Source organism: Neoarius graeffei, chromosome 14 (assembly GCF_027579695.1).
Source record: "Neoarius graeffei isolate fNeoGra1 chromosome 14, fNeoGra1.pri, whole genome shotgun sequence".
NCBI classification, from domain to species: Eukaryota; Metazoa; Chordata; class Actinopteri; order Siluriformes; family Ariidae; genus Neoarius; species Neoarius graeffei.
The window spans coordinates 32315370-32339174 of record NC_083582.1 but is presented as its reverse complement, the minus strand read 5'-3'; the positions used below and the strand labels follow the sequence as shown (position 1 = coordinate 32339174).

General features: G+C 43.7%; 1 protein-coding gene across 1 annotated transcript in view; it reads right to left on the bottom strand.

The window, feature by feature from the left end:
* Nucleotides 1–23805, bottom strand: part of slc35g1 (solute carrier family 35 member G1) — a 66053-nt gene that overhangs the window by 23098 nt on the left and 19150 nt on the right. The gene's annotated exons all lie outside the window — the stretch shown is intronic.

Below are 23805 nucleotides of genomic sequence, written 5' to 3'. Positions count from 1 at the left end.
ATAATAGATATGCGATAATATGAAGAAAACAAAACCCTGCTGCTGGAACAGGTTAAATTATCTAGCTAAGGACTGCGAGAGTAGACCAGTCTGATGGTCCAGCAACGTCCTTTACAGTGGTGCTTGAAAGTTTGTGAACCCTTCAGAATTTTCTATATTTCTGCATAAATATGACCTAAAACATCATCAGATTTTCACACAAATCCTAAAAGTAGATAAAGAGAACCCAGTTAAACAAATGAGACAAAAATATGATACTTGGTCATTTATTTATTGAAGAAAATGATCCAATATTACATATCTGTGAGTGGCAAAAGTATGTGAACCTTTGCTTTCAGTATCTGGTGTGACCCCCTTGTGCAGCAATAACTGCAACTAAACGTTTCCGGTAACTGTTGATCAGTCCTGCACACCGGCTTGGAGGAATTTTAGCCCATTCCTCCATACAGAACAGCTTCAACTCTGGGATGTTGATGGGTTTCCTCACATGAACTGCTCGCTTCAGGTCCTCCCACAACATTTCGATTGGATTAAGGTCAGGACGTTGACTTGGCCATTCCAAAACATTAATTTTATTCTTCTTTATCCATTCTTTGGTAGAACGACTTGTGTGCTTAGGGTCGTTGTCTTGCTGTATGACCCACCTTCTCTTGAGATTCAGTTCATGGACAGATGTCCTGACATTTTCCTTTAGAATTTGCTGGTATAATTCAGAATTCATTGTTCCATCAATGATAGCAAGCCATCCTGACCCAGATGCAGCAAAACAGGCCCAAACCATGATACTACTACCAGCATGTTTCACAGATGGGATAAGGTTCTTATGCTGGAATGCAGTGTTTTCCTTTCTCCAAACATGACACTTCTCATTTAAACCAAAAAGTTCTATTTTGGTCTCATCCGTCCACAAAACATTTTTCCAGTGGCCTTCTGGCTTGTCCATGTGATCTTTAGCAAACTGCAGACGAGCAGCAATGTTCTTTTTGGAGTGCAGTGGCTTTCTCCTTGTAACCCTGCCATGCACACCATTGTTGTTCAGTGTTCTCCTGATGGTGGACTCATGAACATTAACATTAGCCAATGTGAGAGAGGCCTTTGGTTGCTTAGAAGTTACCCTAGGGTCCTTTGTGACCTCGCCGACTATTAGATGCCTTGCTCTTGGAGTGATCTTTGTTGGTCGTCCACTCCTGGGGAGGGTAACAATGGTCTTGAATTTCCTCCATTTGTACACAATCTGTCTGACTGTGGATTGGTGGAGTCCAAACTCTTTAGAGATGGTTTTGTAACCTTTTCCAGCCTGATGAGCATCAACAACGCTTTCTCTGAGGTCCTTAGAAATCTCCTTTGTTCATGCCATGATACACTTCCACAAACATGTGTTGTGAAGAGCAGACTTTGATAGATCCCTGTTCTTTAAATAAAACAGGGTGCCCACTCACACCTGATTGTCATCCCATTGATTGAAAACACCTGACTCTAATTTCACCTTCAAATTAACTGCTAATCCTAGAGGTTCACATACTTTTGCCACTCACAGATATGTAATATTGGATCATTTTCCTCAATAAATAAATGACCAAGTATAATATTTTTGTCTCATTTGTTTAACTGGGTTCTCTTTATCTACTTTTAGGACTTGTGTGAAAATCTGATGATGTTATAGGTCATATTTATGCAGAAATATAGAAAATTCTAAAGGGTTCACAAACTTTCAAGCACCACTGTATATATCATTTGAATAATTTAAAAAAAAGTTATACCACACCTTATCAAATGCTACAAAACACTTCCTTGTGGAAACTGCAAAGTCATACTACACACAATGAGCCGCTGGAATTGAGCCACGGGAAGCTGAAGCGGATTACCTCACCTAGTTCTGGCCATGATCACTCTCACACTGACCTCTGATACAAAGCATTACACATTACTGTATCATTAAATGAGGGAAAACAGCATGCGTCTTGCTTTATATTATCTGAGGACATGTATACACTAACTGGCCACTTTAACAGGAACTTGTTCTTGATTCTAAGATCCCTGTTCTTGGTGGCAGGAGTGGAACCCAACGTGGACTTCTGCTGTTGCATGCCAAGATACTTTTCTGCTCACCACGGTTGTAAAGAGTTGCTATGAGTCAGTGTTGTAGTCGAGTCACTAAACCTCAAGTCCAGTCTCGAGTCCCCAGTGTTCAAGTTCAAGTCATTAAAGAAAATTTCGAGTCGAGTCCACTATTGATCTGACTCGAGTCTGAGAACAAGACCCCATCCGCACCATTTGACGGTGGCTGTTGCTGCCTTTATGTGAAAGCGTCTCTGCTGCTGTGTTGGACTAACGTTACTGCCTGACTGCCCCATTTTAATTAATAAGCTACAGATAAAAAAGCTTGTTCATCGCTCAGCAAGCCCCGCCCACTATCAACAGGGCAATGAACATAGTGGACAGCAGTCTGTATGAACAGAGCTCCGATTTATTACTAAATCTATTTGTACCGTCAATCACACATCAGCTATTTCCCATTTAATATCTTTTTTGTTGTTTTTTTGGTGTGTGTTTTTGTGCCATTAGAGCTGTGTTACTTCTGCCTAGGGTGAAGTGCGATGTGACAAATTCAGTTTTAATTAATGAAGTTTGTTGTTTCTCTAAAACCATTAATCCTGGCCCTCGGTTATACATTTATTTGAAGAAAGACTTTAACAGCAGTAAAAAAAAAAAATTGAGACAACTTATCTGCATTTGCAAAAATGTTATTTCACCTGCATATATCAAAATGTCATTACCGTCATGTGTCTAAATAAGGATGAGTGAAATTTAAATGAAAATGATTCCTTGGTTTTTATTCATTTTATTTTCACTTTTCTTTCTGAAATATTACCTCTATACCTTCACTTTTTATTGTGGAAAATATCATGATCTTTGCTTCAACGGTTTTTGGTGTATAGCCCAAAATATATGCGCAAGAACGTGTACTTTCTTGATGTCTTTACCGTTACTCAAATGGTAAACTCATGCTGTAACTCAGGGCTTTGACAATAGAGGGCAGTGCAGCTGCATGAGGAAGGACAAGGACGTTGAACAGTAATTTTGGGGAAATAAATAAATAAATAAATAAATAACCTGTGCATGAATTTTGGAATCCAGGATACGGATCAGGTAAATATGAAATTTCGAGATGCCGGGGAAATTAACTGTCTTTACTGTTACCCCCAAATGATAAAGATAATAATGCTGCATGTTGAAAAAGTTTAGTTAGCCAAGTAGCAAGTTAAGATGGGATAATAAATCCATAATTTATCTTTTTTTTCTGCACTCAGTGACCCAAAAATGCCATGAGATGTCTTTACTGTTACCCAGTGTTGTCTTTACTGTTACTCTATAGGGTAAAGGTAAAGACAACTGACCACAATAAGCCATACACTTCACAGAGTGGGGCTTTATGGAAGAGTGGCCAGGAAAAAAAAAAAAGTCATTGCTTAAGAAAACACATTTGGAGTTTGCCCAGCAGCATGTGGCAGACTCCCCAAACACATGGAAGAAAATTCCCTGGTCAAATGAGACTAAAATTGAACTTTTTGGCCATCATGGGAAATGCCATGTGTGGCACAAACCCAACACCCTGAGAACACCATTCCTACAGTGAAGCATGGTGGTGGCAGCATCATGCTGTGGGGATGTTTTTCATCTGCAGGGACAGGAAAGCTGGTCAGGACTGAAGGAAAGATGGATGGCACTAAATACAGGGCAATTCTGGAGGAAAACCTGTTTGAGTCAGCCAGAGGTTTGAAACTGGGACGAAGGTTCACGTTCCAGCAGGACAATGACCCTAAACATACTGCTAAAGCTACACTGGAGTGATTTACAAGGAAACATTTAAATGTCTTGGAATGGCCTAGTCAAAGCCCAGACCTCAATCCAATTGAGAATCTGTGGCATAACTTGAAGATTGTAGTTCACCAGCGGAACCTATCCAACTTGAAGGAGTTGGAACAGTTTTACCTTGAGGAATGGGCAAAAATCCCAGTGACTAGATGTGGCAAGCTCAGAGACTTATCTAAAGTGACTTGCAACTATAATTGCCACAAAAGGTGGCTCTACAAAGTACTGACGTTAGGGGGTGAATAGTTATGCATGCTGAAGTTTTCTGTTATTTTATCTTATTTGTTGTTTGCTTCACGATTTAAAAAAAATATTCACATCTTCAAAGTTGCAGGCATGCTCTGTAAATGAAATCATGCAAACCCTCAAACAATCCGTTTTAATTAGATTAGATTAGATTAGATTAGATTAGATTAGACAGAACTTTATTGATCCCTTTGGGCGGGTTCCCTCAGGGAAATTAAAATTCCAGGAGCATCATTACAGATAAACAGAGAATAGAAATAGAGAAAAACTTCTAGATAAATTAAATTAAATTAGGTATTTGCATATACTAATATAAAAAAAAATATGGGGAGGAGGAAGGGAAGGAAAAAAAAAAGTCCAACAGAAGAGGTATTGCACATTATATTGCACATTATATTGCACAATGTCCAGTATTGCTTTTTGTCAGGCGAGGCTACAGTTCCTTCCCGTCCTCTGTCCTCCTGTTACCCCTCCTCCCCCCCAGAAAGGAGTTGTATAGTCTGATGGCATGAGAGGACAAAGGGCGGGGGAGGAATACTTTTGCAAGGCACTGTATTTCGTGCAAATTAACATTTTAAAAATATGATCAAATGCACGTTACAGACATTAACAAAATGGCTAAATTACAAAACATTGTCTTTTGTATAAAAAAAATATATATCTAATTCCTACATAAAACAATATATTTATCTTCATATATTACAGTTGCAAAATTAATTAATAAACTGTTTATATAAAAGGAAATCAGACTATGATGAAAATCTCAAAATAATAATACATTCATATGATCAATTGTAGTATAAACTAGACTGCATTTCTGCAGAGAAAATGTAAAGTGTGTTTGCGGAGCTGTAGCAGATGGTCACCGATAGTAACTGAATCCGAACATGAGACCTCACGCTCTAAAACCTGTTTAAAATGGCTGAGCTCATAGCATGATTGGGCCGACACAGCAAACCATTAACGTCGAGCATACTAACATGCTAGCAACTACCATGCCAATATGCTAATGCTAACAGCTAATATGCTAACATTATGGCTAACATGCTAACATACTAATGATTCACATGTTAACTGTTAGCATCCTAACACCCTAAGGCTAATATACTAACAAACTAGCATGCTAAGGCTAAAGGCCTCTGCATGCTCTTGCGACAAGGCTTTCGCAGATAGCTTTTCGCAGACAGTTGTAATTTATCGTTGAGCGGGGAGTAATAGGTGTGTGCGATGTTATTCACCGCCACAACGCAAGGGGGCGCGAAGTCGCTAGGAGTAGTTGGTGGGTGTGGTTAGTGGAGTGTTTATCCTCCGGTTACTTATAATGAATAGAACTGGAGTCGTATAGATGTATGTACTTCCTCACTTCCTCGATCAACCGCTCTTCGTGCTGCTCCATCTTCGCTCGTGTTTTTAAAAATGGCGGTCGTGAAAACAAACCAAACCGGGAAAGTAGGGAAGCGGAAGTGCGTGTACAACGGATGTAGAGTGGACCAATCAGAGCCCTCTTGTCTGCGACGCTGTCTGCGGTGGTCACAATTTTTGGGAGGTGCGCGCAGAGCGTCTACGAAGGGGGGCCATCTGCGACGCCATCTGCGAGGACCGGGTTGTCAGCATAAATTGGCCTTAACACACCAACATACAGTGGTGCTTGAAAGTTTGTGAACCCTTTCGAATTTTCTATATTTCTGCATAAATATGACCTAAAACATCATCAGATTTTCACACAAGTCCTAAAAGTAGATAAAGAGAACCCAGTTAAACAAATGAGACAAAAATATTATACTTGGTCATTTATTTATTGAGGAAAATGATCCAATATTACATATCTGTGAGTGGCAAAAGTATGTGAACCTCTAGGATTTAGCAGTTAATTTGAAAGTGAAATTAGAGTCGGGTGTTTTCAATCAGTGGGATGACAATCAGGTGTGAGTGGGCACCCTGTTTTATTTAAAGAACAGGGATCTATCACAGTCTGATCTTCACAACACATGTTTGTGGAAGTGTATCATGGCACGAACAAAGGAGATTTCTGAGGACCTCAGAAAAAGCGTTGTTGATGCTCATCAGGCTGGAAAATGTTACAAAACCATTTGTAAAGAGTCTGGACTCCACCAATCCACAGTCAGACAGATTGTGTGCAAATGGAGGGAATTCAAGACCATTGTTACCCTCCCCAGGAGTGGTCGACCAACAAAGATCACTCCAAAAGCAAGGCGTGTAATAGTCGATGAGGTCACAAAGGACCCCAGGGTAACTTCTAAGCAACTGAAGGCCTCTCTCACATTGGCTAATGTTAAAATGTTAATGAGTCCACCATCAGGAGAACAACAATAGCGTGCATGGCAGGGTTGCAAGGAGAAAGTCACTACTCTCCAAAAAGAACACTGCTGCTCGTTTGCAGCTTGCTAAAGATCACATGGAAAAGGCTATTGGAAAAATGTTTTGTGGACAGATGAGGCCAAAATAGAACTTTTTGGTTTAAATGAGAAGCATTATGTTTGGAGAAAGGAAAACACTGCATTCCAGCACAAGAACCTTATCCCATCTGTGAAACATGATGGTGGTAGTATCATGGTTTGGGCCTGTTTTGCTGCATCTGGGCCAGGACGGCTTGCCATCATTGATGGAACAATGAATTCTGAATTATACCAGCGAATTCTAAAGGAAAATGTCAGGACATCTGTCCATGAACTGAATCTCAAGAGAAAGTGGGTCATGCAGCAAGACAACGACCCTAAGCACACAAGTCGTTCTACCAAAGAATGGTTAAAGAAGAATAAAGTTAATGTTTTGGAATGGCCAAGTCAAAGTCCTGACCTTAATCCAATGGAAATGTTGTGGAAGGACCTGAGCCCATGTTTACATTAGACCGTATCAGCGGATCATCAGATTAACGTTTTTAAAACGATTAGTGTGCACACAGCAACACCAATACACGATTTGTGTGCAGGCATCCTGTGCTCCAAATCACTCCGCCCTGAACAGCGAGTGTCCTCTGGAGGGTGCGCACTCCGGCCCTGCGCAGCTCACACAGCGCGCGAGTGAAGTGCACAAGCCGCGATTCGGGACTGAGCCGCTGTGTGTGTGATCCCAGCGCATATCACTTACTACTTGCAAGTGGAAGGATGGCAAGCCTAAAGACAATCATAACTACACAATGGGCAGTATTTGCATCAGTATTTGCAGTATTTTCATACTTTTATACTCTTTAATGAAAGGTGATACAAGGCGGAAGTCCGCGCCGTTTTTCAGCAGTCACGTCACATGACCAACGCCAGCGAATCAGGAAGGTGGATGTCACAGTGACATTGTCCAATGAGACGCCAGCTAGAGCTCAGCTCAGCGTATCCGCGTATTCTGAATGTTTACACAGCACCGGAGCTGACACGATCTGGATTGAATACGTGGACGCTGGCGGATTCCCGTTTCCCGGCGTTTCCAGGCGGTTTAATGTAAACGAACAGTGCATCCGCGAAGAAAACGAGACAGATACGGTCTAATGTAAACGTAGCCTGAAGCGAGCAGTTCATGTGAGGAAACCCACCAACATCCCAAAGTTGAAGCTGTTCTGTACGGAGGAATGGGCTAAAATTCCTCCAAGCCGGTGTGCAGGACTGATCAACAGTTACCGCAAACGTTTAGTTGCAGTTATTGCTGCACAAGGGGGTCACACCAGATACTGAAAGCAAAGGTTCACATACTTTTGCCACTCACAGATATGTAATATTGGATCATTTTCCTCAATAAATAAATGACCAAGTATAATATTTTTGTCTCATTTGTTTAACTGGGCTCTCTTTATCTACTTTTAGGACTTGTGTGAAAATCTGATGATGTTTGAGGTCATATCTATGCAGAAATCTAGAAAATTCGAAAGGGTTCACAAACTTTCAAGCACCATGAAATTCTATGACCAACATGCTGACAGTTCGCATGCTTCACGCTGCTTTGTGCAGCAAGCACGCTAAAAATGTATCCGTAAGCAGCCCGAAACAAAAAAAGTTTTAACCAAAGACTTAGAATAATCAAAATTCTTCTCGTGTCTGATTTCACGAGGAAGAGCATTAAAAAGTTTTGGCGCTGCAACAATGAAGGCCCTGTCGCCAAGAGTCTTCTTGGTTCTTGCATTAAAAGGTTTAAGGAAGATATTGCTATTTCTACACAAAGCATATGCACTATGATGCATTACCTCAACCAGGCTACACATATATACTGGTGCAAGACCATTCATCGCTTTAAAAGTTCAAGATATAATAGCTTAAATTGAAATTTTTCTTTAACCGGCAGCCAAAAACTAAGATTACACAGCCTGACAATCATCACAATTTATTTTGTCCCTCATCAACTCAAATCGTTATAAATTCGGATCAAGATTTGTCGTCACATGATACAGGCGGCTGCAAAAGTAGGTAATCCAATAAGGATTATTCCAGTATTTTAATAGTGGTGCTAGGTTTCATTTAATACTAACGTTTTGGTTTTCATTACTGTATATCGTTACATGCCAATTAGATCATGGCAATATCTCCTGTCATTATCTCAATATGCTTGACAGACAGGGTTCCTAATCCCCGGGAGCTGATTACAGCTTTATAAAGCGTGTTGCTTTGTGTCCTTGACAAAGTGTAAGAGCAGAAGGCCTTTGGCTGCATTGTCTCTATTTCACACCTTCGTTTTCAAACACCACTTCCTCATAGTGAGAAAGCACCTTCATAAAGCCTGGGGTCAATGTGCTGTGGGTGGTGCCGAGTGAAAAGCTCGACAGATCTGCACAACAGTGAATAGTTACAGCTCCATTTCTTCATTTTTCTTCTTTGGTGCTGAACTTCGCTTGTTGTTAAATGTTTCTGAAGGAGAAGCAAACCAATCCCTGGTCCTGCCCACTGCGTTCAGGAAAATAAACTTATACTTATTCATGTATGGGCGCTGTGTGAGACAGCTGCCTCTCCAGTAGCTCTGTAGTTTTTAGCTCTTTAAACCTCTTTTTTTTTACTTTTCTGCTCTTCTTACGAAGACAGTGTGTTTTACTATATAACATGGATATATTTAACTTTAACACGCAACCAGGAGCCAATTTTCTCTCTTATTCGAGAGAGGAGCTGCTGGCCCTGAAAACAATGGGACGAACCGGGATACGACACCCCATCCCGGCAGAGCTGAGGAGGAAGCCCAGGGGCTGCAAGGCTGGAGCTAAGCTAAAGGCTAGGCTAGCGGACAACTGGCGGCGCTACAAACCATCCGTTCCCTCCGTTATCATGGGGAATGTGAACTCGCTGCCGAATAAAGTCAACGAGCTTTCCGCTCTGAACAACCAGCCGATTTACAGGGAGAGCAGCTTATTTATCTTTACGGAGACATGGCTAACACACCTTGTACCGGATGCTAACGGGGACCTGCAGGGATTCACTGCTACGAGAGCCAACAGAGACACTAACACATGCAGGAAAAGCAAAGGTGGGGGACTCACCATTTATGTTAACAACCGCTGGTGTAACCCGGGACATACCTCTGTAAAGACAGTTTTATGTTGCCCGGACTTGGAGCTGCTAGCCGTTAGCCTGCGGCCATATTATCTGCTGAGGGAGTTCAGTCACGTGATCACCATCTGTGTTTACATCCCTCCGAGGGTAGACGCAGCCGCTGCATGTGAGAGGATTCACTCTGTCACAGCAAGGCTGCAGACACAGCACCCTGAGGCATTTATCATCATTTCTGGGGACTTTAATCGTGCTACTTTGGACTCTACTTTGGCTGCTTTTTACCAGGCTGTGGATTGTCCAACAAGGAACAACAGGACAATTGACTTTGCTGTATGCTAATGTGAGGGATGCATACAGAGTCACACCCCTCCCCCCACTAGGGAAGTCTGACCACAACCTGGTTCTTTTACAGCCGAAGTACACCCCCCCCCCGGTTCAAAGGCAGCCTGCAACAACTAGCTCCATCAGGAGGTGGTCCCCTGAAATGGAAAATGCCCTCAGGGACTGTTATGACATCACGGACTGGGATGTGCTGCTTAGCCCACACTGTGAGGACATAGAGGGGCTGACGCACTGTCTGACGGATTACCTTAACTTCTGTGCAGATGTGGTCTCCCCCGCTAAGACTGTACGGTGTTGCCCTAATAACAAGCCATGGGTAACACAGGAAGTCAAAGCTGTCCTCAACAGGAAGAAGGCTGCCTTCAGGAGCAGGGATAGGGAGGCAATGAAAGCAGCACAGCAGGAGGTAAAACGCTGCATGAGGGAAGCTAAGGACAGCTACAGGAGAAAGGTGGAGCAGAAGCTGAAGGAGAACAGCATGAGGGAGGTCTGGGAAGGTGTGAAAACCATCACAGGCCACAATACAAAGACCAGAGTCGTTGAGGGGACAGTGGAGAGGGTGAACGAGTTGAATGACTTCTTCAATCGGTTCAACCAGCCCACGTCCCCCCCACCCTCTCCCTCACTGCAGCCATCTCTCCTTCTTCCCTCAACACACCTCCCCCCAGTCATCACAGCAGCCCCCTCCTCAACACAGACTCCTCCATGCATTACTGCAGACCAGGCCAGAGGTCAACTGAGGAAGCTTCACCCCAGGAAAGCAGCAGGCCTGGACAAGGTGTGTCCCCGACTACTGAAGACCTGTGCTGCTGAACTGGGTGAACCACTCCAACGCATCTTCAACCTAAGCCTGCAGCTGGGGAGAGTGCCCACCCTCTGGAAGACATCATGTATCGTTCCAGTTCCCAAAAAGTATCAGCCCAGCGAGCTGAACAACATCCGACCGGTGGCACTCACTTCACATCTGATGACGACGTTGGAGCGGCTCTTCCTCAGCCTCCTCAGACCCCAGGTACAACATGCCCAGGACTGTCTGCAGTTTGTGTACCGGGCAGGTGTCGGTGTGGAAGACGCCATCCTCTACCTGCTACACCGAGCCCACTTGCATCTGGATAAGGGAAATGGCACAGTGAGGATCCTCTTCTTGGACTTCTCGAGTGCCTTCAACACCATCCAGCCCCTATTGCTTCAGGACAAACTGAATAGGATGCGAGTGGACCCCTGCCTGGTCACCTGGATCTCCAGCTACCTCACTGACAGGCCACAGTACGTCAGGCTGAAGGACATCACGTCTGACACTGTGATTAGCAGCACCGGAGCACCCCAGGGCACGGTGCTGGCCCCTCTTCTCTTCACCCTGTACACCGCGGACTTCTGCTACAACTCGGAGCTGTGTCACATTCAGAAGTTTGCCAATGACACAGCCATCGTTGGGTGTATCAGTGACGACAGAGAGGAGGAGTATAGGAGCTTGGTGAGGGACTTTGCTGTGTGGTGCAACAGGAACCATCTGCAGCTCAACACCTCGAAGACCAAGGAGCTGGTCATTGACTTTGGGAGGTCCAGACCAAGGTCACGACCAGTTCTGATCGAGGGAGTCGAGGTGGAGGCTGTGGATTCCTACAAGTACCTTGGGCTGTGGCTGGACAGCAAGCTGGACTGGACTTGCAACACCAAACACTTATACAGGAAGGGACAGAACAGGCTGTACTTCCTTAGGAGGCTGCAGTCCTTTAACATCTGCAGGAAACTCCTGTGGATGTTCTATCAATTTGTGGTCGCCAGTGTCCTGTTTTACACCGTGGTGTGCTGGGGGGACAGCACATCCAAGAAGGACACATCCAGGCTGGACAAACTGATCAGGCGGGCCGTCTCTGTGGTCGGCATGAAGCTGGACTCTCTGGTGACGGTGGCAAAGAGGAGGACTATGGACAAACTACTGAACATCATGGACGATGCCAGTCACCCTCTGCACACCGTCATCAGCAACCAGAGGAGCCTGTTCAGTGACAGAATGCTCCTTCCCAAGTGCAGGACTATCAGATTTAAAAACTCCTTTGTCCCTCACGTCATCAGACTGTATAACTCCTCTCTGGGGGGGGAGGAGGGGTAACAGGAGGACAAAGGACGGGAAGGAGCAGTAGCCTAGCCTAACAATAAGCAATACCGGACAATGTGCAATATAATGTGCAATATAATGTGCAATATCTCTCCTGCCGCCCCCCTTCTCCCCACCTTCCCCCCTCCCTCTCTTCCCCATAGCTTATTCTTTTTATATTTGTATATGTAAATACTTAATTTATTTTAATTTATCTAGAAGTTTTCTCTATTTCTTTTCTCTGTTTATCTGTAATGATGCTGCTGGAATCTTAATTTCCCTGAGGGAACCCTCCCAAAGGGATCAATAAAGTTTTATCTAATCTAATCTAATCTCTAATCTACAAAAACAAAAAACAAACAGATACCAGCCTTAAGCAGTTCGCAAACCATGACCGCATGTGCACTGGCTGTGTATTAAGACAAATAAACCAGTTTCCATTACAGTTGTATAAACAGATTTTTTTTAGTCTAAAGGTAAACCTTGTGCCACTACCTGCCCTCTAAAACCCTACATTTACAAAGCCTGATTTTCTTGTTCCCTCACTTGGTGTCATGTAGACGAGTGTGTCCATGTCCCTGCTCTCTGGAGGAGCTGATTTGAAGATTGTCATCTCTAAGGGCAACACACCCCTTCTTTTTTTTGTAAAGTACTCTAACAGAAAAGTACTCTTATTTAAGGTTATAATAACTGAAGTATTGATTGGATGTTTTTGTTACGCAGTACCAGTCAAAAGTTTGGACACCTAATTCAATGGTTTTTCTTTATTTGTATTAATTAAAAGTCACTTCATGTCTTAAAAGTATGATATTGATGGATGTCGTTTTTCTTTACTTCGCTGTTCGGTTCTTGACATATGAATTACTACAGTTGTGGTGTTTAATAGAACTATTTACTGGATTATTATTTACAGTTTGATCTCAAATGCATTAAGGCGGCAAGAAACTCGTCCACTAATTAACTTTTGACGAGGAACACCTGTTAAATGAACAGCATTCCAGGTGACGACCCAGGCTCCCCGGGCGCTGTAGTGTGGCTGCCCACTGCTCTGGGTGTGTGCGCGCATGCATGCTTCAGACGGGTTAAATGCAGAGGATGAATTTCACTGTGCTTGAGTGTGCATGTGACAATGGCTTCTTCTTCTACCTCATGAAGCTGGGTAAGGTAATGCCAGTAGTATGCAAAGCGTCGTCAAGGTAAACCGTGGATACCCTGAAAAATCTAAAATATATCAAACTTTTTTTTTTAAACATATACACAGAGAGAGAGAGAGAGAGAGAGAGAGGGGACACAGAGAGAGAGAGACACACACAGAGGTGGGGGAGGGAGGGAGAGAGAGACACAGAGGTGGAGGAGACACACAGAGAGAGAGAGAGAGAGAGAGAGAGAGACACACACACACACAGAGGTGGGGGAGACACACAGAGAGAGAGAGACACACAGAGCGAGAGAGAGACAGAGACACACAGACAGAGAGGTGGGGGAGACACAGAGAGACAGGTGGGGGAGAAACAGAGAGAGAGGTGGGGGAGAGAGAAAGACACAGAGAGGTGGGAGAGACACAGAGAGAGAGGTGGGGGGGAGAGAGAAAGACACACAGAGAGGTGGGAGAGACACAGAGAGAGAGGTGGGGGAGAGAGAGAAAGACACAGAGGTGGGAGAGAGACAGAGAGGTGGGGAGAGAGAGTAAAACACACACAGAGGTGGAAGAAACACAGAGAGGTGGGGAGACACCGAGAGAGAGAGAGAGGTGGGGGAGACACCAAGAGAGAGAGAGAGAGAGAGAGAGAGAGAGAGAGAGAGGTGGGGAGACAGAGAGGTGGGGAGACAGAGAGAGAGAGACAGAGAGAGGTGGGGAGACAGAGAGAGAGAGACAGAGAGAGAGAGGTGGGGAGACAGAGAGAGAGGGGGGGGTGGGAGGGAGAGAGAGAGAGAGAGAGACAGAGAGAGGTGGGGAGACAGAGAGAGACAGAGAGGTGGGGGAGACAGAGAGAGAGGTGGGGAGACAGAGAGAGAGGTGGGGAGACAGAGAGAGAGAGGTGGGGAGACAGAGAGAGAGGTGGGGAAACAGAGAGAGAGAGGTGGGGGAGACAGAGAGAGAGGTGGAGGAGACAGAGAGAGAGGTGGGGAGACAGAGAGAGAGGTGGGGAGACAGAGAGAGAGAGGTGGGGAGACAGAGAGAGAGAGGTGGGGAGACAGAGAGAGAGAGGTGGGGAGACAGAGAGAGAGAGGTGGGGAGACAGAGAGAGAGAGGTGGGGGAGACAGAGAGAGAGGTGGGGGAGACAGAGAGAGAGGTGGGGGAGACAGAGAGAGAGGTGGAGGAGACAGAGAGAGAGGTGGGGAGACAGAGAGAGAGGTGGGGAGACAGAGAGAGAGGTGGGGAGACAGAGAGAGAGGTGGGGAGACAGAGAGAGAGAGAGAGGTGGGGGAGACGGAGAGAGAGAGGTGGGGAGAGAGAGAGGTGGGGAGACAGAGAGAGAGGTGGGGAGACAGAGAGAGAGGTGGGGAGACAGAGAGAGAGAGGTGGGGAGACAGAGAGAGAGAGGTGGAGAGAGAGAGAGAGGTGGAGAGAGAGAGAGAGAGAGAAGTGGAGAGAGAGAGACTGCACAGAGCTTTATAAATGATCTCCCAGAGTTATCAACTTTGATCGGCGCTACGTTCACACTGCAAGGCTTAATGCTCAATTCCGATTTTTTTGTGAAATCCGATTTTTTTGTGAGGTCGTTCACATTAACAAATATATGCGACTTGTATGTGATCCTCAGTATGAACGAAAAGCGACCTAAAAGTGTTCCGCATGCGCATTGCAGGATATGACGACGTCACACGCAGTGAGCATGGCCAGTGTTTACGGAAGTAAAACCGCCCGGTTGCGGTATGACCCATCCAATCTAGCTTGAATAGCTGCATCCCCCCAAATGGAAATCAGCTCCCTAACCTCTGCGTCCTTCCATTGAGAAGATTCAGAACCTTCACAGCCCGAAGCGTCCCTCGCATTGTCATGCGCAGGGGCGCAGATACGTTTTTTGAACTGGGGGGGACAAAGCTGCCAGCAAACCAACCCCAACCCCGATATGCCTGTCAAACTTGTTGTGGGTTACCATAGCAACCAAACTCGAGCTCGCAACCTGTGCAGTCTGCGCAGCTCAACCAACCGAATATCAGTCTTTGTTTTATGCGAGTTGTTGCAACTATGTATACACTGCCGTGCACCTCAATAAACCGAATGGTAATTAGTCTTTTGATTTTTCCGTGAGGTTTGCCTTATGCAAAGAAAGACAGCATAGACGTTTTTTCCTCCCTATAAGTGGGGGGGACCGAACGAGGTGAATTTAAATCTGGGTGGGACGAGTCCCCCCCTCTATCTGCGCCCGTGATTATGTGCCATGTTGTTGTAACTTTTTTTGAGAGACCCGCCGCCTACTTCAGCGCAGAATAGTGACATTTGTGGCTTGTTGATGACGTGTAAGTCGGATGAATGCGACCTGGCGGTTCAGACTGAAGTCGCATATGAAAAGATCGGATAGGAATCGGAATTAGGACCACATATCCAAACGGCCTGGGTCGGATTTGAAAAAATCGGATCTGTGTCATTCATATTGTCAATAAAAGATCGGATACAGGTCACATATGGGCGAAAAGATCGGATTTGAGTCACTTCAGCCTGCAGTGTGAACGCAGTGCGGGTCACTGTCAGCCCCTGCAGAACTTGATCAGGCAACTGAATGCTCAGAGTCAACATTCTGCCATACTTTAAATAATGTAGCTCCTCTTAAAAGGAAAATGGTCAGAGACAAAAAAAAAATAAAATAGCACCCTGGTATAATGAGGACACTCACACATTAAAACAGACCACTCGAAAATTGGTAGCGTTCAAATTAGCGTGGAAGGAGCGCTTCCTGAAGTATAGAAAAGCTCTTAGGCCATTATTAAAAAATGTTCTGTTTCCGGTCCACAGAACAAGGTGAGTGCTGTTTGTGCGGTTGAAATTTTTTTTTTAACGCCGGTTTTTCGACATTTTTTTTCGGGTTCGTAAATCTAAAATCGAACTTGACATTTACGCATTCCCAGGGCTTTCCACTAAGGCTCATACTAGCCAGCCATGACAAATAAGTAGCCAGTCGGGGGGAGTAAACACAAAATAAACTCCTGTGCACGCAGTTCCCAGGATTAAATGTATTTTCTACAGACCATTTATTTATTCACTTTACTCAAATACAAAGTAAAATGGCAGTAAATCTTCTTTCTTTTCTTGCATATTGCATCATGAGGCGTTCCTGGCTTCTAAATCTCTTATTTTCGGTGCATGACACATTCACGCAGCTGAGCATGCTATGAATTAACAACGACAACGGTCTGCAGTGGGGCTACACAATTACACACTCAGCGAACATTTCTCCATTTGTGTATGAAAATACACTCCAACCACTCAGTTTGGTTTCATTTACAACCAACGGTGCCTTTTGATGCCAGCACGTAATTGAACGGGAGAAGACTGGTTTACCGGAGACAAAATAAGCGTTATCCCTGCTTCTGTTCCCTCCGACAGCCCCGACACACTACTGCCTCCGCCGAGTGCGCGCGCACACACCGCATGTCGGGGCCGCGGATGAGTTACTCTCCCTTGATCAACGAAGTCGGCAGGGAATTTGTGGTTGTTATCAGTACAAACAGCGCGAATCACAACTTAAATGAGTGCGGTTCAGTTTGCCATTATTGTCAGTCCGTTAGATAAACATTTAATTTTATTAAAATTGAAAATTAATATTTAGAGCCTGTAGGCTACAAAAATAATAGTCATTAAAGTAGCCGGCTGGACTTAATTGTGTAGTCGGCTGTACGGCCGGCAGCCGGCGCTTGTGGAAAGCCCTGCATTCCGCACAGAATATAGAACTGAATCAGCTCTACGCATGCGCCGTGCGGCACAAAAAAATGGCAGCCACCATGAAGGAAGGAAATCTGGAGTTTTCAAACATTTGCAAGTGTGAAATCGCAAAATGGTATTCTAGCGAACAACAAAATAGTAAAGATTCAGAAAAACAAAATCATTCAGTGATCATTTTAATAGTGTAATTTCATCCGAACTAGGCCTAACGGTTGATTTAGAACTACAAAAAGTCCGTGTCTCGGACATTTTAAGTACCTTTGTAAACGTTTTGCAAATGTTGCAGTCAGCATTTAAAATGCTAACTTAGTTTTTGTACAAGTTTCAGTTGATTAAACCGTCATATTTTATTAAATGTGTCTGCTTTTGTAATAAAAAATACTGAAAGAAAAAGCAAACACAGCATTGCGATTTCTTATCCATCCATAAAAAAATAAATCCCTCCCTCACGACTGAAAATTTTTTTGCTCACCTGGTGGACAGGAAACGGATTTTTTTTTTAAGGATGGTCCTAGTGCTGCGAGATCAACATATCTCTCCTCCCTAATAGAAGATAACAAAAATAATCCTAGATTCCTATTTAATGCTGTAGCAAAATTAACCAGGAATAAGTCCGATATAGACACATGCACACCTGCAGTATGTAGTAGCAACGACTTCATGAAGTTTTTTTTTAATGACAAAATTGAGAACACCTGACAAAAAATTCAAACTACTAATTTAAGGTCAATGTAAGTGACCTTGTAGTTAACCACATAACTCTATCAGATCATCAATTAGAATGTTTTACTCCCCTTAGAGAAACTGAATTACTTTCATTAATCTCCGCATCAAAAGCTTCAACTTGTGTACTAGATCCCTTACCTACACGTCTATTCAAACAGATAATACCTGAAGTAATTGAACCGCTTCTAAAAATAATAAATTCTTCTCTTACGATTGGCTATGTACCCAAATCCTTTAAACTAGCAGTTATCAAACCCCTGATTAAAAAACCTGACCTTGATCCCTGTCGGCTGTCCAATTATCGGCCAATATCAAACCTCCCCTTTATCTCCAAGATCCTTGAAAAAGCTGTGGCACAGCAGTTATGCTCATATTCACACAGGAATAACATCCATGAAATGTATCAGTCAGGATTTAGACCTCATCATAGCACAGAGACAGCACTGGTTAAAGTAGTAAATGACCTACTGTCGGCGTCTGATCAGGGCTGTGTCTCGCTGCTTGTGTTGCTTGAACTTACTGCAGCATTTGACACCAGTGATCATTCCATTCTTCTGGATCGACTAGAAAATGTTGTGGGAGTTAAGGGAACGGCCCTCTCCTGGCTCAGCTCTTATTTAACTGATCGCTATCAGTATGTTGATGTAAATGGTGATTTTTCTAGACGTACTGAGGTAAAGTTTGGTGTTCCACAAGGTTCTGTCTTGGGTCCACTGCTTTTTTCTTGATACATGTTACCTCTGGGTGATATTATTCATAAACATTGTATTAGTTTCCACTGTTATGCTGATGACACACAGTTGTATGTTTCTGCAAAACCTGATGAGAGACACCAGCTTAATAGAATTGAGGAATGTGTGAAGGACATTAGACACTGGATGCTTATTAACTTCCCTCTGCTTAACTCTGACAAGACTGAAGTACTTGTACTAGGACCACATGCAGCTAGAAGTAAGTTTTCTGATTACACAGTAACTCTGGATGGCCTTTCTGTTCCTTCACGTGCAGCAGTAAAAGACCTCGGAGTGATTATTGACCCCAGTCTTTCATTCAAAACTCACAGTGATAGCATTACCCGGATAGCTTTCTTTCATCTCAGAAATATTGCTAAGATAAGAAATTTAATGTCACTACATGACGCAGAAAAACTAGTTCATGCTTTCGTTACCTCCAGGTTGGATTATTGTAATGCCTTACTGTCTGGTAGAGGTCTGCGCGGGTCGGATTTTTCAGTCCCGCTCCCGCCCGTGCCCGCATTGTGCAGTCCCACTCCTGCCCGCGCCCGCAAAGAATTATGATTTTCAGTCCCGCTCCCGCCCGCGCCCACAAAAAAATTATGATTTTCAGTCCCGCTCCCGCCTGCCATATTTTGTCCCGCTCCCGCCCGCAAATCCCGCATGATGCAGACGTTCGCGTTATTTCTCAGGAAAGTTCTTGTCTTGACACAGCGTGATGGTGCCCCGCCCCCTACTTTCAGAGGATTTCAGCAAAAATATCTACAGCTCACGTTGTTATTATTTACCTTGTTTCGCAATTCAGCATGTAGTATCTCTAATAATAATAATTAGTGCTGTCAAACGATTAAAATATTTAATCGCGAATCACACATTTTTATCATATGAGAAACCATCGTAATTCTCTGATCAGCATAAAAAAGTGAATGGGCTTGCTTTGTACCAATGGTGGTGGGTTGTTTTTTTTTTTTTTTAATTGCAAAGCAGAGCTAGTAAGAAAAGTGAATTGATTTACTGCTTGAGTTAGTCTACAACTTTAGTCAGAGAGACATGTTACACAGTGATGGTAGGCTTGACTCAATGCTATCCCAGAAATCCTTCCTGTAATATGCAAATTTTGCCGCCTCTGATTGGACAGCCATATTTGCATATTACAGGAAGGATTTCTGGGATAGCATTGAGTCAAGCCTCCCGTCACTGTGTAATCTGTCTCTCTGACTAAAGTTGTAGACTAACGCAAGCCTTAAATCACTTCACTCATGGTTCTCTTGCTAGTTGGGTGTGAACTGCGAGTCATTAGAGTGATCAAAGGATTTACGGTTAGGATGATCAATGGCAAATTTAAGATGCCATTCCTCTGGCAATCTAATTCTCACTCTCTTTGCAAATTTAGGCATCTTAAAATGTTTTTATTAATGCCAAATAAAATATCCAGCACAAATTATATATGATAGACATAAATTAATAATTTATGCATTTTATTTCAAACACATTTTTAGTTAGCGGGACTGCAGCTCATCACCGCTCCCACCCGCGCCACATATGTGCATTCCCGCTCCCGCCCCGCGCGCGCATATGTGCAGTTCCGGTCCCGCCCGCGCCCGCAATGAGCTTTCAAAATTTGTCCCGCGCCGCACTGCTTTGCGGCGGGTCCCGCAAGTCCCACGGGACTCCCGCGGGAGTGCAGGGCTCTACTGTCTGGATGTTCCAATCAGTGCATAAACAAGCTCCAGTTAGTTCAAAATGCAGCAGCAAGAGTCCTTACTAGAACTAGAAAATATGACCACATCACCCCTGTCTTATCCACACTGCATTGGCTCCCAATCAAATTTCGTATTGATTATAACAGGGGTTTTCAAAGTGTGGGAGAGTCAGCCCCCCCTCAGAGAGCAAATAAACAACAGCGCCCCCCCTTACAATTTTTGTTGTTGCTATACTTAATGTTCCATTCGTATTTTAAAAAAAAATGGTTGTTGTACACATTATTTTTTTCTTTTTCACATTTTAAACATCTGTGCTTTTTAAAACATCTTGTTTTACACATTTTAAACATCTCATAGCATCGTTAGCGAGCACCTCTTGGCAGACAACACACTGTGGCAGTGGAGCATCTTCAGATCCAGTCCATGAAAATCCAAACGTTAAATAATCGTGGTCATACTTCCTTCTTTTTTCAGTCCCCCCAGGATTCCGCGGGCCTTTTTTGTGATTGTTGCGGGCTAAAATGTCTGATGTTGCGGGGGTTTCCAAAAAAATTGCGATGAAAGTTGCGGTGTTTTTTAGGTTTTTGTTGCGATTACATTGCGGGAGGGGGCGGCACGGTGGTGTAGTGGTTAGCGCTGTCGCCTCACAGCAAGAAGGTCCTGGGTTCGAACCCCGGGTCCGGCGAGGGCCTTTCTGTGTGGAGTTTGCATGTTCTCCCCGTGTCCGCGTGGGTTTCCTCCGGGTGCTCCGGTTTCCCCCACAGTCCAAAGACATGCAGGTTAGGTTAACTGGTGACTCTAAATTGACCGTAGGTGTGAATGTGAGTGTGAATGGTTGTCTGTGTCTATGTGTCAGCCCTGTGATGACCTGGCGACTTGTCCAGGGTGTACCCCGCCTTTCGCCCATAGTCAGCTGGGATAGGCTCCAGCTTGCCTGCGACCCTGTAGAAGGATAAAGCGGCTAGAGATAATGAGATGAGATGAGACATTGCGGGAGGAAGTGAAAGTTGCGAGAAATTGTTGCGATTTTCTCTTTTTGTGATTAAAATTGAGTGATATGTTAAATATTAAGTTATTACTGAAAAACTATTGATTAAAAAAACAAAGACACTGAGAAATGGTCCTATAAACAACTTTACCAATATAAAAGATTACCAGGACTACAAAAATGCAGAAAAATAGGCTTTACTTATCCAAATGCACCTGTTAGTTCAAAAGTTAAAGTGCAGAGAACCTCACAGCACAACATGAAGTTCCCTTAAAATATAATATAAATGCCTCAGCTTTCATGTAAGGAAAAAAAAAACTATTAATACTAGTACTGTGTGCAGGCAGTCTCTCCTGAATACTAAATTAAACAATAATTATAAACTAATAAAATAAACGGCTCAGGCTTCATAGAAGAAAAAAACAATTTGAACAGAATCTCACAGTATGATGCTGAATCTGCCTAAACAATGGAAAATAAAATACCATTTTGGCAAAAATGTTGGCATCCATTAATTTCTTGTATTAAGTAAAAAAAAAATGAAGTGCACACAGTGCTTCACTGTAAACATAACACACTTTCAGTAACAGAATTTAAGCCTACATAAACACTGACTCGCACATCATGCAGTGTTGCCAGATACTGCTGACGTTTTCCAGTCCAAAATATATTCAAAACCCGCCAAAATGCACTTGAAACCGCCAATCCGGCAACACTGCGCGCATGCTGCTCCTCTTGAACATAGACATCCGGAAGTAAGGCGGAAGGTAGTTTGTCGATGTCACCTCAAGACGACGCCAACGATTGGTCAAATTTGCGGGAAAGTTGCGGTGATTGGATATAATTGCAACACCGCCCTGAATTCGCGGGGATTGGTTGAATTTGCGCTGAAGTTGCAAATCGCAACATCGTGGAGGGTCTGTTTTTTTGCTTGGCCGTCTCCTCACTCCCTGTAGCTTTAGGTACTAAAAATCGATCCATTTTGTCTCTCACGTTGCGCCCCCCCTGAAGAACTCTGGCGCCCCCCAGGGGGGGAACGCCCCACACTTTGAAAAGCCCTGGATTATAAAATACTACTATTGACCTTTAAAGCACTAAATGGTCTCACACCACAGTACCTGAGCGAACTTCTGGTCCTTTATGACCCACCACACCTACTTAGACCAAAAGGTGCAGGCTATCTGCTGGTACCTCGTATACTGAAGGCTACATCAGGGGGCAGTAGTGGGGCGGTTTAGCTCGAATATTCAAAAGGATTTTGCATTTTGTGATACAAGCATCAAATTTGGCACAAATGTACATTGATATATGGCGAACATTTTCAGATATTGAGCCACTCGGAATTCTCCCTTCATGTCCGCCATATTGGAATTCAAAATGACCGCCATTTGAAATCTACATTTTCGATCATCTTTGGGTCTAATGCTGCTATTGACTCGATTCTGGTGTCTAAATGTACGTTTTGGGGGGCAAGGAATACAATGGTAACAATCTGCATCGCATATTTTGTACCAATGAGACGTCATATTGGATTTCAAAATGGCCGTTGTTTGAAATCTACATTTTCGATTATCTTTGGGTCTAATGCTGCTATTGACTCGATTCTGGTGTCCAAATGTATGTTCTGGGAGGAAAGGAATCCGATGGTTACAATCTGCATTGTGTATCTTTATAAATTAGCCAACATATTGGATTTCAAAATGGCCGCCACTTGAATTCTACATGTGCGATTACCTCTGGGTCAAATATTTTTATAGTACATGACAATATTTGCTGGTATCCATTTTTCAAAATGACATACTTTATTACAGTACTCCACTTAATTCATGAGAGATGAATATTCATCATCATGTATTTTTGACAAGACAACATTTTACTCAAAGTCCGTGAAGTAAAAATTGTTTTGACAAGTTTGAGTTATTGATTAGATTCTGTGTTGTTCTAGGTTTGATATGGAACCCGAAGGAGTTCCAACAGTTAAGCAATAGGCTAATTATCCTAAAGTAGGTGAAGGTGACGGGCAGCACGGTGGCGTAGTGGTTAGCACTGTCGCCTCACAGCAAGAAGGTCCTGGGTTCGAGCCCAGCGGCCGACGAGGGCCTTTCTGTGTGGAGTTTGCATGTTCTCCTCATGTCTACATGGGTTTCCTCCGGGTGCTCCAGTTTCCCCCACAGTCCAAAGGCATGCAGGTTAGGCTAACTGGTGACTCTAAATTGACCGTAGGTGTGAATGTGAGTGTGAATGGTTGTCTGTGTCTATGTGTCAGCCCTGTGATGACCTGGCAACTTGTCCAGGGTGTACCCCGCCTTTCGCCCGTAGTCAGCTGGGATAGGCTCCAGCTTGCCTGTGACCCTGTTGGAGAGGATAAGTGGCTACAGATAATGGATGGATGGATGGATGGAAGGGTGAAGGTGACTGCATTGTCAAGCAGGAGAAGGTGTGTGTTCCTGAAAGTTTAACTGGAACAACTAGATAATGCTGATGAACAAGAATGAGCATCTATTCCGTCCTCTGCCTCTTGGTTACTTACTCAGTCACTGACTTTTGGTGGATGACTTCCTCATGATTGTACCAAATTCTTTCCTTTTTTTAAAATGATGGATTTAATATTGCTCTGTGGGTGCTCCAAGTTTGGGATATTTTTTTAATAACCAAACCCTAATTGACACTTTTTCAGAACCTTGTCCTGCATGTGTTTTCATAGGTTATTGGTTTTCATGATGCTGTTT